The 17,337-nt window shown below is 37.5% G+C and overlaps 1 long non-coding RNA gene across 1 annotated transcript in view; it reads left to right on the top strand.

Moving 5' to 3' along the window:
* The window catches only part of LOC109258468 (uncharacterized), a 681,144-nt gene extending 666,817 nt beyond the window's left edge, over positions 1-14,327 (top strand). Inside the window, exon 5 of the long non-coding RNA XR_008421334.1 lies at positions 14,215-14,327. This is a non-coding gene — a long non-coding RNA (uncharacterized LOC109258468). The remainder of the gene's footprint in view (positions 1-14,214) is intronic.
* Positions 14,328-17,337: the final 3,010 nt, after the last annotated feature.

Below are 17,337 nucleotides of genomic sequence, written 5' to 3'. Positions count from 1 at the left end.
CTCAGGTCATGATCTAATGGTTTGTGAGTTCGAGCCCCGTGTCTAACTCTGCTGACAGCTCAGAGCCTGCAGCCTGCTTCAGATTCTATGTGTGTTGGGTGTGTGTGTGTGTGTGTGTGTGTGTGTGTGTGTGTAAGTGCATGTGCATGTATGTGCTTGTGTGTGTGTGTGTGTGTGTGTGTCTGCCCCTCTTCTGCTCACAATCCATGTCTCTCAAAAATAAACATGAAAAAATTTTTTAAAGAAAATAACTTCTTCCATTCAGTAAGTTATCTTTTTTTATTATTATCTCCTTCCCTGTGCAGAAACTCTTTATTTTTGTGTAGTTCTAATGGTTTAATTTTGCTTTGTTTTCCTTGCCTTAGGACATAACTAGAAAAATGTTTCTATAGTTAATGTCCAAGAGACTGCAGCCTATGTTTTCTCCTACGAGTTTTACAGTTTTGGGCTTATATTCAGGTCTTTAATCCATTTTGAGATTATTTTTATGTATGGCATAAGATCGTGGTACAGTTTCATTCTTTCACATGTGGCTATCCAGTTCTCCCACCACCATTTGTTGAATAGACTGTCTTTTCCCCATTGTATGTACTTCCCTCCTTTGTTGTACATTAATTAAGCATATAAGCATGGGTTTATTTCTGGCCTCTGTATTCTCTTCCACAGATCCATGTGTCTATTTTTGTGCCAGTTCAATGCTTTTCTGACTACCACAGCTTTATAGTATATCATGAAATCTGGAATTGTGATGTCTCCAGCTTTATTTTTTCTCAAGATGGCTTTGGTTATTTGGGGTCTTCTGCGGGTTCCATACACATTTTACCATTATTTGTTCTAGTTCTGTGAAAAATGCTCTTGGTATTTAGATGGAGATTGCATTTTGTTTTGTCACGTGAGGACCCTCTCATCACCCTCCTCTTCTATAACACAGAGGGCACATGAGCCAATTATTTGTATGTATGACTTATACTCCCTTCCTTGACTCTAGCAATTGAGAAACTGAGCGCTTGAGTAGTCCCTGTAGCTTGTATGCTATTGCCCACAGAATAGCATACTTTTTGTCCAAAGACTTCCCTTGACTTTTTGTCCAAAGAAAGAACCACTGAGAGACTGAGTGTTTTCCCAAATGTTATTTCCGGTGGAAAGTGAGCTAAAATACTGCATCACCTTTTAGCAGAAGACTGTTTCCTTCACCTGTTCTAACATTATTAGATAGAGGGCTTTTCCCTGCTTCCTGAAGACCAGAAAAATGATTTCCTGTTGACTTTTCCTGGGAATATTGTAAGCAAGTAATTATCTCTTGTAGCTAACCTTTTAAACTCAATGTTGACATAAATTGGTTAATACTGGTTTTTAAAAATCAGCAGTATATTCAAAATCCCACCAATTTTGTGTGTGTGACTAAGTTTTTTAAGAATGCTTTAAATCTAAGCATATTATTCATTCTGAGGAATCTAAGCAGCAAAGAAACATCCATTGCCTCTGCTTTAGAAATAAAATATTTGTCAGATTTACTGATGCAACTAGCCTAGTCTGAATTTACCTCAAAGAAATATTCATTTCCCTATAGCTCATTCCAAGAAATTTTAGTTCAAGAAAATTTATTAGACCTTATTTCTGTTCTGAGAACTAATACCACGTGATAGGACAGACATGGTGTTAAAAAATTACTTGTAGTTAAATGCTTCTAGCGTTTTTCTTTGTGTCACAGCTTTTTCAGGGGTGTGTTCTGAGGTTTTTTAGCATTCAGCCTGTTCAGCCAGGGATGCAGTATTGTTACTTTTATGATCTGATAATGAGAAATGCCACCAAAATATTGAGGGTATCCTGATAGTACTGGGGAGCAGAGGCCATCCTGGTATCTCCCCCTGTGGCCTCACTGTGTTCTCAGACATGGCTTCATTGCCTGGGCCGTATATACTGGCTGCACTGAGCTTTCAGCTTCTTTGACAATCTGTGTATTTCCTTAAAGCAACAACAGCAGTGGCCAAACCTTAGCTTGCAATGCGACTAACTGTTACACTGTTCCTTCCTATTGCTACCTACTGCCTGCTACCACTAACTGCTGCTAACAGCTACTGCTGCTATAAAAGAACACAAATTACTAACAAGATAATATATTAACCAGTTCTTCCCCTGCTTTCACAAAGAAGCAAAATTCTGAAGGCCTGACAGAGATAAATTGAATGCAAGGAATGACTTTTCTGATCACATGAGTTGGTTGGTCGACACTGGGGCAGGGGTGAAGGCAGTCGGAGACTTCCCGCAGTCACCAGTATCCTCTTTAAATCGAGACACTTGAAACAGATGGCCACTTCATGTCCTTTGAGACTAAATCTAGTAATTTAGACTACTAAGAAGCGATTCACTACTCCCATTAATTGTTCTTTTATCACTCATTCACTAATTCATCAAGTCCTTTATTCAATTGACTTTTATCCAGCACATCCTTTTTGTAAGACTCAATAATAGGTACAGCAAAGTATACGAAGATGTATGTAGTGTGTTGCCATTAATTCTTTAGAACACAGTTTAGCTTTAGTAGGCTTCCTGCCCCCAAATTAGACTTTTTAAGAGCTAAGTGATCTATGTTACCCCCACCACTTGCTAGCCCACCATGGTGGCTAGAATGGGTTTACGGTGAAAACCATAGTTAATTCAAAGTAGAAGCAAGGAACAGCAAATCAATATTTTCTCTACAGAGAGCCTGCCTTAAGCTGAATTGTAAGAGCATCTCTGTCGCATCTCCATATTTTTTTTTGTAAGAGTACTTTTTTCTTTCTGCTGCCCATTACCAACCATTCAAAAGACTCCATGACCAATATACTCTAGGCTACTGAAAAGCGAGAGATTCCTGATTTCATTTTCCATGAAACAACAATAACAACAACAACAACAGAAAAGCCTTGTCTTTCTGGACCCTAACTTCTGAGGATGTTGCTCTCAACTAATTTATATAATAACACATTTTTAATAATGATGCCTCACAGGAAAGTTTGCTACACTCTGGTAGATGAACTGATGCTAATGTCTTTGGAGACCCACATCCCTATGAGAGACATAGCCCCATCCCAGAGGACTGGCTTCCAGAGAGGGGATTATGGTTGTATGTCTCAATGAAGACCTAATTACAGTGCCAGTAACTCCAAATTGAACATTTAATTCTTCACCACCAAACTTAACAGAATCTACTATTCACATATTTGCCCATTTTCTTCTAGTGTGTTATTTGCTTATTTGTTTTTATTGATTTGTGATGGTCTTCCATTGGCTGCTACAGGTGTTTCAAATATCTTGTAGTCTGACCCTTGTTTTTGAACTTTATACTATTGTATAAGATATTTTATTTAGATTTAGCCTAATTTATCATTGTTTTATTTTGCAATGTGTGCTTTTAATATCATGTTTAAAAAAATACTTCTTTATACTCTCATCACAAAAAATATGTTTTCTACTAGACTTCTGCTTTTTTAATTTGGAGAGATATTGAAACTTAGTGTCCAATGAATCAAAAAGAAAATTTGCCAGTAACATTTCCAAAAATTTTAAAAGGGCTTTAGATATGTACTACCCCAAATCAGTAAAATATTAAAATGTAACCAAGAAGATACATATCAAAACCATAACTGTGGTTGATTCTGAGTCAACACAATGACACCAGGTACAACACAATGCTTATTTATATTTGTATGATGAATAACATGGCCAGAAGATCTTACGTGATAGTAAAAACTGTAGCGATGGCAACAGTAGCAATAACTATCACCATGTATTAGCATGTCCTATTTCACAGATCTCAAAGATTTTGCATTCATTGTATCACTGAATCCAGTAATGTGAAGTAAATATCATTATTATATATGAAACTTCATTGATTAAAAAAAAAAGATCAAAGAGTTCAGTGTCATAAAACTAACGATTCTGTAAGAATTTGAAAATTGGACCAAAAAAGAGGTTGTCTTAAGGTCAGTGTGGACGACAGAAGTTTCTGAAGGTGGCTCCTGAAGGTGTTACCCCTAAATCCAGAGAACGGGTGCCTATGATTATGTTGTGTTGTATGGTGCACTTTAATATGGGGAGTCTGGATGGGCCTAACCTAATGGCAGGAGTCTGTGAAAGCAGAAAGTTTCCCCAGCTGGCGACAGAAGGGGCAGGCATCTGGAAGAGACAGAAAACCCAGAAGAACTTAGTGCATTGTCACTGGTTTGAAGTGGGAGGAGGACACAGGAGAAGGAATGAGGGGGTGGCCTCTAGGAGCAGGAAGTGGCCCCCAAATGACAAGGACCTCAGATGTACTCCCACAAGGCAATGGATTATGCCAAGGACTTGAATGCACTTGGAAACAGATAATTCCTCAGATTTCCCAGAGAAGAACCCAGCCAGACTGCCTTATGATTCTGGCCTTGTGAGGACATAAACAGAGAATGCAGCCAAATCCATCTGGCCTTGTGACCTCCAGAACTGGAAGACATTGATAAGCATGGTTTTAAGCTGCTAAGTTTGTGGAAACTTGTTATAGTAACAAAGGACCATAGATTCTCCTTGTGGCTACCTGACAATGCCCCCTGAATATGTAACTCCCCTAAAGTTTGTCCCATAGTGATCAAATTAAGCTTTGAAAGTTCTGCCTTCCATCATCACTGATAGACATATTGCTATTATCATGAAGCTTTCTACGACTGCCACTACTGCTAAAAATGACAATAATAATGCCCTGTACTGGGTGACCATGTGCCGGGAGATAGCCAGATCCCAATTACAAAGATTCTAATATAATAGGTCTCAATAGGGGTGGGAATCTGCATGTTTTTACAGTTACTAAGATAATACTGTTACACAGTCAAGATTAAGAAATCACTGGGTTATAATAGGCTGCCATAACTTCTAGTGCCTCAGAATGTGACTGTATTTGGAGATAAGGTAATTAAGGTTCAATTAGGTCATCCGATTTGGGTCCGAGATCAGTATGATGGTGTCCTTGTCACAAGAGGAAATCTGGACACAGAGAGACATTAGGGATGTCCATGCACAAAGAAAAGGCCATGTGGGGACACAGCAAGGTGGTGAGCCAAGGAAGAGAGGCCACAGGAGAAACCACACCTGTAAATACCTTGAGTTTGGATGTGGAACTTCCAAAACTGTGAGAAGATAAATTTATGTTGTTTAAACCACCCAGCCTGTTGTATTTTGTTATAGAAGCCCTAGCAAATCAATACAGGTGCCATTCATTTATTTTTTTATTGTGGTTTTGGTCCTTATTTGTAATAGTAATTTATGCAGATAAATCAAAATGCCATGCATCACCGCCCTCCAAACATACACAGAAAATAAATTTATATAAATCTTCTGAGGAATCGAATATCTTCTAGAACTCAGAAGTTGTTAAATCAATTCTCAGGTTAACTGCATATATATATATATATATATATATATATATATATAACCTTTTTATATATAAGGTTTATATATAGGTTTATATATATATATATAAAGGTTTATATATAAGGTTTATAACCTTTATATATATATATATATATATATATATATATATATATGTATGTTATATAACCTATATAACTGCCTATATATATGTGTGTGTGTGTATGTGTGTATATACATATATATATATATATATATATATAAAACCTTTTTTTTAAATCTAAGACAAAAATTTAATTATTAAAATTTTAAGATTGAAAAACACAAAAAGGCAATATTTTATACATTAACTAGGGAAAACATAGCAAATTCTCTTGGGTCATTTTAGTTTGGAAATATACTCTAGTCTTGCCTTATATGAAGTAATCAGAATAGGGTTCAAATTTTCTGAATAATAAGAAGAATGATTTTTTTCCATGAAATTGTCTATTAATGTAAAAAATGTAGAGTTGAGTTAGATAATTTGGGAACAAAAATTAAAACAGCTCAAGGAAAATCATGTCTATGAGATGAGAATTCATTTTTTTAAGGAATTATTTGAAAAAGTTTGAAAAGCTTCATGTCTGTAATTCCATTTTATTGTCATTATATCCTAGATTTCATTAGAAAAGGTTTCTTTGGGCATAGTACTATTTTCAATTAATGTGCTATTTTTAATTACATTATAAATAATACACTTGCATTGTTAACATTAATGACCAACTTTTTTCATATTACAAGTAAAAAAACAAGTTCTTTTTTCAATTAGCTTTTAACATAATAGTTATAGATCATATTCCATTGTTGCAAGCTTCTGTTCAAAGGCTATGATGAGAGCCTCTTTGAAACAAGGAATGATAAATACAGGAAAACCTAAGATCAGAGGTAGGTCAACAGAGCATAAAAGTCAAGACAGAACAGGATTTTAGAAGCAAATTGCTAAAAGGAAAATGCTTTCCAAGCTCATTAACAGACAAATTGAAAAGAGTAAAAATGGACCTGATTTCATGTGAAAAATAGCAAATTTTAGTCCTTGCTAATGCAATTAAATGGTTCATTTAGAAAAAGTCTACTCATTTTAAGGAATGGACTCTTGCTATTACATGCTATTGAAACATGAGGTATTATTATGAGGCCAATTTTTACAGTGCGTTTACGTAAGACCCTCATGTTCATTGTAATTTTGCCAGTAAATATAGCTATATTTGATTCTATGTTCTTTGTTTTTTACTTACGATTAAATAATACAGTGACTACAGTGAGGTCAGGATGAACTCAGTACTAATACCTGTGATGTGTCTGTTTGCAAACTGAAGTCATTCCAAACATTAAAAGTGGTGACATTTGAAATAGCCTTCAGAGTACGTGTAACATTCACCTGGAAGAGAAGAAAAAGATGCTGAAAAAACGTTTCCTCAGTTAAAGGCTGCCATAAATTTTGATTTTGGGAGGAAAAAAATGCCTATTTTCTTTCTTCCCACCCTGCCTTCTGTATCCCGTTTTCAGCTTTGCAGAATTGCTTTCTCTAAGAGAAGCCTAAGTATATTTTTGCATCAAATCTCTTCAAGGCTTCACCACACAAAGCCCATTATAAATAAAAGAGGAAATAGTAAAATTATGGGGACCGTATCTGTCAGGATTTACTTGGAGAAGCGGAACACTGAGTATTGTGGGAGTTGGTGGTTTATTCAAGGAAAGGAACAACTGAAAGAGCGAGTCGGAGGGTCAGAGAAAAAGTCACTAAGTCACTCCTCCGCAGGTGCTCAAATGGATCACACAGGTAAATGTGAGAAACCTACCAAGTAGAGCCATCAAAGTAGGACCGTGGGAGGGAAGACGTGGCAAAACCTAGGGGAAGTTGTCTCAGTGCCACGTCTCGGGGTCGAGGACACGTCTGGGGGGCCTTGTGTCCTGTTGGTCAGTAGGGCCAATTTGGGGGCAGACCAGCTGGGGGCAGAAAAACAGTGAAGTAAGTGCGGGTTGGATGGCACAGGCTGCCTCTGGCCATCACTGTATCGGCTGCAGTGGCCTGACATTACTGCCTTTATTGTCACTCACAAGCGTGCAGTGAAGGGTGTTTTGGAAAGTGTAGTTCACAAGCCTTAATCCAGTTGCCAGAACGCAATGTTCCATAGAAAAGAAAAGATGGTGGTCAGATTAGGTTTCTTAACATATGGTCGAAAGGAACTGAGGAGTGCCCATAAATTAGCTTAAAAGTGTTTGTGAAACCATAAAACCATAAAAGATGAGATTAGATATATACATATATGTTATTAATATATGTACATTATACATATATTATATGCATATATGCATATGTATATGTGTATGTTGTATAGTGCATGTATATATGTATCATATGTATCTACACATTGTATACATCTTCATATATAGTATATGAATGCACGTATGTGTGTTATATCCACACATCAATGAATGAATGTGCATTTTTCATGGAAGTTGTTTCAGATCTTTCCTCAGCTTATCCCAGACACCTGAGGTACAAAAAGATTTGAAACCACTTCTTCTAAAACGATCTTTTTTTGGCAAGCATGAAATCTGTCATTTGCCACATCGTGCATAACTGGTGACGAAGCGGTAATTCATGTTTTAAATTTGAGCATTTTATTTTTATTGTGTGCATGCAATGAAAGAAGAACTAGGGTTTTTAAGTGAAAAGGAAGTTATTTTCTTGCTGTTGAGAAATAACTAAAGTATGTAGACTAGCAGGGATACTTACATGTAAATTTTCATAATAACAGAAATGTATAAATATGTTTATGCACATACGTGTTTATAACAACCATAGATCAAAGAGGGCTAACATTTAGTGTCTTGGAGCTGTGAAGAACTGCAACAACATGGATGGGTCTTGAGGGCATGATGCTAATTGAAATACATTGGAGAGAGACAAATATTTTAAGATTTTCCTCACACGTGACATCTAAAAAATAAAAAAAGAAACTCAGAAAAAGGACCAGATTTGTGGTTACCAGAGGCTGAGATCCGGGGAGAGGGAAGCTGCATGAAGGATGTCCAAGGTACAAACTTCCAGTTAAAAGATAAGTAGGTACTGGGGATACAACGTATGGCATGAAGGTCATGGTTAACGCTGCCATATGGTATATTTGAAAGTTGTCAAGTGAATAGGTCCTAACAGTTCTCATCACAAGGAAAAACACATTATTATTATTTTTCTGCTTTTTATCTATATGAGATGATGGTTGTTAACCAACCATTGCGATAATCATTTCACAATATAAGTGACAAGACATTATGCTGTGCAACTTAAACCTAAAAAGTGCTATATGTCAATTATGTCTTAATGAAACAGAGAAAGAATAAAAATAAAACTAGCTAATTTAGGGGGCCTGAGCTCTGCAGGAGTTTTTTTTTTTTTAAAGAAAAAAAAAGAAAGAAGGGAATTTTGCAATATGTAAAATCATGGGAGCCTTGAGGACATCGTGCTAAGTAAAATAAGGAAACAACAGAAGGACATATATTGCATGATCCCACTTACATGAGGCATCTAAAGTAATCTAATAGAATCAGAGTAGAATGCTTGTTGCCAGGGGCTGCAAGGTGAATAATTTCTAGAAATTTGTTGTACAACATTGTTGCTGTCATTAACAGTAGCATACACTTAAAACTTTCTCAGTGAGGTAGATCTCCTGTTAAGTGTTATTACCATGATAAAATATACTTCTAAAAAAACAGAATAAGCACAGATTTCCTCCATTTTGACAATGGCATTTGAGACAATGAGAATAGTGTACAAAGTGTTTATCAGAGAAAAGCATATTTTTTGTGTGTATATATTTATTTATTTACATTATATACTTATATGTAAGTAATATATAATGTATGTATTATAATTACGTTATTTATAGTTATTAACTATATATGTGTGTGTATAAATTTGGTGCTAGCATAAAATCTAAGGGACAAATGATGTTTAAAACAGAAGTTGAGATGTAGAATAAGAATATCTCTCTCTCTCACAACCTACCCCTCCCCATCACTCTGCCCATTATAGCAACATGCAGTTTAGAATGTTGAAGGTTTAAATTGCACAAATATGAATTGCATGTATCATTTCCTTTGACAGTCATTCTCATGTTGCAAAATAGCGCAGAGGCAAAATGTCTGGACTCTGGAATCAGACACATGAGGTTTGAATGTTGGCTGTGTGATATAGTAGATAAGAGACATTAGGCAATTTACAACAAAAATAGTTAATTCTGCAGTGTTTTCCAGAATGTTGTTATCTATGTGCTTTGGATGAGTACAGTAGCCTCTTTGGGCCTCAGTTTTCCCATATGTAAAGCCAGGACTATAAAACATTGTTTAGACAAAATATGTGAAACTATTATCGAAATGCATAGCACATGGAATATTGTTCATTGGTTTATGTTTTGATGTTCTAGCTGGAGGGAACAGCATGTGTAAAGAGGTGGAGATGGGAATTTGGGGGTATTGAAGAAACAGAAATGAGGCTAAACTCAGGGGACACTAGCAGGAAAGGGAAAGAATTTATATAATAAGGCAGAGATGTAAGCAGAGTGCAGAACATATAGAACCTAATAGACCATGGAGTAGTGTTTGGGTTTTTATTCTAGAGATTTTGTTGCAGCCATTGAAGGACCCCCTAAGAGCAGAATGCACATCTTCTCAAGTGCACAGGGACATCCTCTGAGGTCGATCATATGTCAGGCTATAAAACAGCTCTCAACAAATGTGAAAATATTGAAATCATGCAAAGTGTGTTCTCCATCCAGAATAAGATGAAATTATAAATCCATAACAGAAGGAAATTTGACTGACTCCAAAATATGTGGAAATTAACAACACACTCTTAAATAGCCAATGAGTCACAGAAGAAAGAAAAATTAGAAAGGACTGTGATATGAAAGAGAGAGAGTGAGAGAGAGAGGCAAGCCATAAAACCCTCTTAATTATAGAGAACAAGCTGAGGGTTGCCGGAGGGGAGGTGGGTGGGAGATGGACTAGATGAGTGATGGGAACAAAGCAGGGCACTCGTTGGGATGAGCCCCGGGTGTTATATGTAAGTGATGAATCACTCAATTCTGCTCCTAAAACTAATATTATGCTGTATGTTAACTAACTAGAATTTAAATAAAAACCTATTTAGCCAAGAAAGAGAAAGCACTCTGATATGAGTGAAAACAAAAACACAACATAACAAAATTGATGGACTGCAATGCTTAGGAGGAAATGCATAGCTGTGAATGCCTGTATTAAAACAGAAAAAAAAAAACAATCTCAAATCAATAACAGAACATTTGGCCTTAAGAGCTAGAAAAAGAACAGCAAATTAAACCCATACCAAGCAGAAGGAAGAAAATAATAAAGATTAGACCAGAAATAAATGAAACAGACACTAGAAAAATAGGGGAAACGATCAAAACCAAAAGTTTGTTCTATCAAAACATTGGCAACATTGGCCAACTTTTAACAAGACAAGTGGGGATAAAATAAAGACAAATTAGTAAAATGAAAGAGGAGGAAAAACTGTAGGTCTTAAATAAAAAGGGATTGTAAGAAAATACTATGACCAGTTGTATGCCAACAAGTTAGATAACCTAAATGAAATAAATTCCTAAAAAGACACACTCTAATGAATCAGAATCCAGAAGAAAGAGAAAATGTGCATGGATTTACAACAAGTAAAGAGACTGGATTAGCAATCATAAAATTGCAACTCCCACAAAGAAAATCCCCACATCAGGTGGCTTCACTGGTGAATTCAGCCAAATGTTCAAAGAACTAAGGACAACTTTTCACCAACTCTTTCAAAAACAGAGGAAAATGGATCCCTTCACAAGTCATTCTAGGAGGCTAGTATTATTTTAATTCCAAAACCAAGCAAAGACATCCCATGAAAAGAAAACTACAACAGCATCACAGGATTGGTTCAGTATATGAAAATCAATCAACATTCATCATTAATAAAATAAAATACAAAACCCACATGATCATCTTAATAAGCACAGAAAAGTTAATTGACAAAACCCAGCAAAAGACAAAAGAGTTCTTTTTTCTGAGATCAAGAATAAAACAAGACAGTATTTCTCTTCAACACTGCACTGGAGGGTTTTACTAAGGTACTTAGGCAAAAAAAAATTGTGTTTTCTATGTTGAAAAGAGGAAATAAAACCATAACTATTTCCAAATGCCCTTGTCTTGAATTTAAAACCTTAAGGAATTCACACACACACACACACACACACACACACACACACACACACACACCTTGATAGACCTAATGCACGAGTTCAGTTTGGCTGCAGAAAGACAGTTGATCTACAAAACCAGTTATTTTTCTACACACTTGCAATGAATAATGTAAAGAAAAAAAACAAAGAAAACAATTCAATTTGCAATAGTATAAAAAAGAAGAATAAAATAGTGCAGAATGAATTTAATAGAAGGAATGAAAAACCTGTACAATGGAAATGACAGCAACCTTTGAAAGAAATGAGAGAAACGAAAAACCTAGATAAATGGAAAGACATCGTGTGTTCATGGATTAGAAGTCTAAATATTTTTTAAAATAGACCTGATATTCAAATTCATCTACAGTTTAAACCTTATCCCCGTGAAAACTCCCTGCCTTTTTTGCAGAATGGTAATCTGACCCTGACATTCACACGAGAATACAAAGGATCCACAACAGTGAAAACATTTTTGAAAAACAACAAAGTTATGGGCTTTACACTTCTTGATTTCAAGCCTTCCTGCCAAACTAAGAGAATCTACAAAACGAAGAGAATTGAAAAACATAGTTCCAGCAAACATGTGCAACCAAACGTCAGAGCAGCATTTTACATATTAGCCAAAAAGTTAGAACAACCCAAATATCCACCAACTGATGAAAGGATTGTTTTAAATGGGCATATTCCTACAATAGAATATGATTCAGTCATAAAAAGAAGTTCTGATACGTGCTAAAATACTAACGAACCTTGAAAATATGAGAGGAGCCAAACACAGAAGGGCATATGCTGTATTATTCCGGTGATAAAAATGGTCCAGCAAAGGCAAATCCATAGAGACAGAGGGCCACACCTACCAACTTTGTGTAGACCACCAGTGCCCACGAGAGCCTGTGGTCCCCTGCTACTCACTGCCTTTAGGACTACCCTACCTACTCTACAGGTTTCTCCTGGGTACTTTATAGAGAAAAAAAGTCCCAGGAAGGCTTTAATTCAAATAATAAGCCACGTACATGGAATGGTTCCAAGACCAACGCCCTGAAGCATGCGATCATAATCCCAGGGTGCCAGATGGCCATTAGGCATGTACATGCCAAGGTGCCATTGTGGCTATCAGGCACTCTGTCTCCTGACCTCCTGTCTCCCGACTTGGCCACTTCTGCCAAGGATGTGTTGGAAAAGAGGGCCTTCTCAGGGAAGCATGATGATTTGGTGGGAGATGCAGCAGACCAGCAGGTGCGAGAGTGGCATAATCAAGTCTGAGTTGTCCCAAAAGATGCCATGGGAACTGCTCAAGAGAAAACCATTCTGAAACACAGCTGGAACAAACACCAAGCAACCATAACTGTAGCTGGTCAAAGAGCTAGAACAAGGTCAGGTCCTGGCGGGTTAGGGGGCGGGGGGGCTCTTGCAGTCATTAACCCTTTAGGTGCTGGGTTGTGGAAAGTTGGGGAGGTAATTATATAGAAGGCCAGAAGACTGGGTCAAATTGTAGAGGGTAAAAAAAGGGGGTCTTGTTTAGAGCAGTGGGTGTTTATCAACCAATCCAGAAGTAGTACAGTGTTTTCACAAGCAGGGTGGTCATCCCTTTGCATATGAGCTGGATGTTAGCACTTGCTGATGGGCTCTGAAGAGTGAGCAAAGGGAAGAAATGAATCAAGAATAATTCCTAGGTATTAGTCTGAGCAAACGGGTGGTTGCACTTAGCTACTATTATGCTGATTAATGAGAAACAGGGTGGGGAGAGGTAATAAAAAGAGGTTTAGAGCAACTCACATTCATAAAAGCATGCATGTTACATATGAGGCTTATCATTTATCCTGAAATCCTTGGCAAATTTGGGGCTAGAGATACAGATTTTGGATGGTGCTTGAAAGTCTAGGACTCTGAAATCATCAACCCAGCCTGCATACCTAGCAAAAGGGGACCAGGAATGAGGCCCTGAGCCCTCCAGTACTCAACAGAGAGGAGCGAAGGAGCCCATGGAATCCACAAGACCTCCTTCACTTCTAACATCAATTGCATGTCTAAGTGGTTCCCCAAAACAGGCTGAGTTTTGATAATTCTGTAGAATGACTCACAGAACTCATTGGAAGGTGTTATTTTCTGGAATCTGTGAGTAACAGTATTCACAGAGTATTGCCACCCAGGTCAGCTCACCCGAGCTGTGGTGTCCAAAATTGTTATTGGATCCATGGTTGACTGCACATCTGAGTGACCTTTAGTTTCCAGGCGTTCCAGAAGTAGAGCAGACACGGGAGGCCCCAAAGCCCCCATCATTAACCACATGGTTAGACTGCCAAGTGGCCAAGGCCCCCTGCTGAACAAAGACACTTTTATGAGGCAGGACGTTCCAAGAGTCTAGATACCACATCCAGCAGTGCAGGGAAAGGGCTGGACCTCTCTGTGTAAGGCCAATGTTTACCACACAGAGCCAGTAAACACACCGAGGTGATAAACGCAGAAAGGAAATCTTGGAATGCCACAGTTTCACAATAGCCACAACATGAGGATATTTCAAGAAGGAGAAAGTACTCATTTGTCTCAAATTCTGTTACAGGTTTAATGAAGGTCAGAACATGGATGTGAACAGTGGGCAAAGCAACACCAGTGACAACTGGCAACCTTGATAAGAAGTTTCAGTGGAGTGGGGACACCTGGAGCTGTGGAAAGTGAGACTGTGAGTACCCAGTATAAGTCTTGCTTTAAAGAGAGACAGAGAAATTGGACAGTAGCAGAGACAACGTGAGGTTATGAGGAGCTTTTAAAAGATGGATGGTTTTCGCGTGTGTCTATTCATCACCATAAAATATTGAGTAGATGAGGAGTTGTTGAAATGCAGAAAGAAAGGAGCCGAGCCCAGGAAGCAACCAGGTAGTGAGGTCAAGAGCTGCAGAAGAGTGGACCTTGGTGGGGGCAGGGCTCCTTCATTCCTCCTAGACATGCAGGTCATGGTGATGGATGGTGAGGGAGTGTTTTGTTGTGTCGGTGTCTGTTAGACCAATGAAGGGTGAGATGATCATCATCACACAAGAGTGAAATGGAAGACCCTGCTGGTGGGTCGACAAAGGAAACGTAGGTGTAAATAGTTGCCTCTCAAAGTGGAGAAGTAAACTCACCAAAGAAATGGTAGGAGGGTCGGGAAGTGTGGAGTGCCCTTTTGAGTGTGTGATCGAGATTGTAGCTGACACTGTGAGCAAAATGGAAGCCTTGTGTGCTTGTAGCCGTTCCCTGTGACTGCGGTGGAGGTAGGAGGGGAGAGTTAGAGGTCGCACTGAGGAGGTAGTTGGGTTGATGGCCGGTGGAGTCTTTACCATGTGGGTGGGGATGCCAGAGAAGGGAACTGGGGGCGTAGCCATAGGGGATGAGCATTGACTGGAGGCCTCAGTGAGCCAGTCACTGCCATTTGATGTCTCTGTTGAAAATTGACCCCACACTTTCTGTAGATGCTTGTGCATCAATATCGAAATGAGGTGGTTCTCCTAAATATTAGCATAACACACCATCTTGGTTTCTCAGTTCGTAGCCTTTCTGGGTCACACTTACGTGCTCAGCCAACATTCCAAAGTCCAACCGTTGTGCCAAAGTAGCTGGGGGTCCGAGTGGCTTCTAGCCCATGCGACACCTAGACAAAACTAGGTCTCCTGCCAAGCACGCCCTAGCCATGGCGGGGCTCTCTCTGGGACCCTCAGCTTCCTTCCCTGACCGTCTCAAGACTACCCCGATTACTCCAAAATTGTCCAGTTTTATGACCTCCAAAATGACAGGCTCAGGTGCTAGATGCAGCATCGCTGCTTCACATTCAGCATCTCCCTCCTTCCCGTACTCGGTGAAATGCCTCTCTCTCACTGGTGTTTCCTGGGTACGTACTGCTAAAGGAGTTAATGCATTGATACAAGATAGTGTTAGAACAAGTTGGAAAACAACGAGGGCTTTTAAGAATTGAAAGAGATTTAGGGCCGCCTGGGTGGCTCAGTCGTTTGAGCATCTGACTTTTGTGTTCAGCTCAGGTCATGATCTCATGGTTCTTGAGTTCAAGCCCCACATCAAGTTTATATATATATATATATATATATATATATATATATATATATATACACACACACACACATATATATGTATATATATATGTATATACACACACATATATATGTGTATATATATATATACATATATGTGTGTATATATGTCTATATGTATATACATATATATGTGTGTGTATATATACATATATATGTGTGTGTCTTTATATGTAGACATATATATGTATATGTCTATATATATATGTATGTATATGTATATGTGTATATATATGTATGTATGTACATACATATATACATATATATGTGTGTGTATATATATGTGTGTGTGTATACATATATATGTATATATATATATATATACACATATCTATATCTATATCTATATCTATATCTAAACTTAAGACAGAGTGCCAGCCCTTAGGCACTGACCCTAGATGCTTTCAGCCAGGGAACAGTATAAAAACAAAGCAGTAAGGAAGGTCCTCTTCAAGATTGTCAGAATCAGGTTCTAACAAGAATTACAACGCTTTTACTAGGTCAACTAACAAATCAGTATTAGAGTAATGACTAAAATATCCTTTGATGATTCTTAGGGTCTCATGAAGAATGTTCTGTTAAACTCTCTTTGGTAGAAAGACAAATGATTGTAATATGAATACACATCAAACTTTGCAAATTAAAGAGCAGGCTCTATAGTTAAACGCGTTATTTTTATAAGGAAAAGTGGCGATACTCTACTAATCTATTTATCGTTTATCCATTGATTCATTTATTTTGAATCTTGTATATAACAAAAGACCTCTGGTGGCTAGGGAGTCAATATATGGTTTAAAATAACTTGAGCTGGGTGGAAACACCAAAAAGTAAGACTTATTTGTAAGTCTGAACGTTATAGGCCAAATTATAGTTGAACTCCTACTAGAAAGGTACTCCCTTTTTCATTTGACACTAATTGGCAGAGCTGCTGAAAATCATAGCAGTTAAAGAAAGTCCCCATTGGGGACCCGTGTATATAACATGCAAGAGTAAAATAACTTTAGCCTTTCTGCTGATGTGCTAATTTTGCGCATGGAAAATTACATTTTCTTGGATTGTATGTCTTGCTCCATACATTTGTGTATAGGATCAGATATGAGAAATATATTTTCCAAGTAATATAACACACACATTTATTGTGATGCTGTTTAAAAAACCAAATGCTCTCTTGTTAAGAAATCTCTAAATGACTGGAAATAATTGAGCTGACTTTCCTAAACCAGAATAGCTGGGCTCAAATTGATTACATTCATGCTCTGAATATTCCAATTTGCTTGGATCCATTTACTGTAACCAAATTGAAGAAACCCTGCTTTCTAGGTCATACATTGTTCGTGACAAAATTACACTGGGAGTTTACACATTTGTTCTGTCTAATACTTTCTGGGAACATAATATATCTCTTGGTGAGCAGAAGTGTCAATTATGGTAATTATGATAATAGACTTGTATTTAGGTTGTTGTATATATTCTAACAGTATTAAGACATTTGAAAAATTATAAATTTAGTAGCTTTAGCTATAGCCTAGATACATTGCTCTGCTGTGATAGAGACTCATAGAGCAAAGGGGAAAAGAAAACAAAATTAGTTAATATTTCCACTC

Source organism: Panthera pardus, unplaced genomic scaffold (genome assembly GCF_024362965.1).
Source record: "Panthera pardus isolate Hobbes unplaced genomic scaffold, ASM2436296v1 HiC_scaffold_12, whole genome shotgun sequence".
In the NCBI taxonomy this organism is placed as follows: Eukaryota; Metazoa; Chordata; class Mammalia; order Carnivora; family Felidae; genus Panthera; species Panthera pardus.
This window is presented reverse-complemented; position numbering and strand designations above follow the sequence as displayed.